The sequence below is a fragment of the Macaca nemestrina genome, chromosome 3, assembly GCF_043159975.1.
Source record: "Macaca nemestrina isolate mMacNem1 chromosome 3, mMacNem.hap1, whole genome shotgun sequence".
In the NCBI taxonomy this organism is placed as follows: Eukaryota; Metazoa; Chordata; class Mammalia; order Primates; family Cercopithecidae; genus Macaca; species Macaca nemestrina.
This window is the reverse complement of record NC_092127.1, coordinates 50,178,008-50,178,971: the sequence shown is the minus strand read 5'-3', so window position 1 is coordinate 50,178,971 and position 964 is coordinate 50,178,008.

Here is a 964-nt window from a genome sequence, read left to right as displayed (position 1 = left end):
AGATGTATTTACCATTTGTGGACTTTTTTTTCTTTTTTGAGATGGAGTCTCGCTCTGTCGCCCAGGCTGGAGTGCCATGGCGTGATTTTGGCTCACTGCAACCTCCGCCTCCCAGGTTCAAGCAATTCTCCCGCCTCAGCCTCCCAAGCACCTGGGATTACAGGCACCCGCCATCATATCTGGCTAATTTTTGTATTTTTGTAGAGATGGGGTTTCTCCATGTTGGCCAGGCTGGTTTTGAACTCCTGACCTCAGGTGATCTGCCTGCTTCAGCTTCCCAAAGTGTTGAGATTACAAATGTGAGCCGCCGCACCCGGCCACCCATTTGTGGACTTTAATTGGATTCTGACTTAAGAAACAAACTGAAGGGAGAGAGAAATCCTTTATGAAATAGTTGAGGAAAATTTGATCATTGATCATTGACTAGATAATTAACAATAGTAAACAATTATTATTATTTTACAGACATATATCCAGTATCATAGATTTGACTTTATAACCTTATTCACATGTCTCAAATTAGTGTTAGCTGTAGGTGGGCCCTCCATTGTGGTGGTCAAAGGCAATGGATAGGAATATGAATACAAGATTTGCCATGAGTTGATAATTGGTAAATCCGGGTGGAGTGCACATAAGGATTCATTATACTATTCTCTTTACTTGTGTTTGAAATTTTATACAATAAAACATTAGAATAAAAAAAGTATGAAGTTTTTTTAAGATGAGAAAACTCTTTTTTTTTGTTTTTGCTTTTTTGAGACGAGTCTCACTCTGTCGCCAGGCTGGAGTGCAGTGGTGCAATCTTGGCTCACTGCAATCTCTGCTTCCCAGGTTCAAGCGATTCCCCTGCCTCCGTCCCTTCCCGAGTAGCCGGGACTACAGGTGCGCATAACCACACGCAGTTAATTTTTTGTATTTTACTAGAGACGGGGTTTCACCATGTTGGTCAGATGGTCTTGATCTC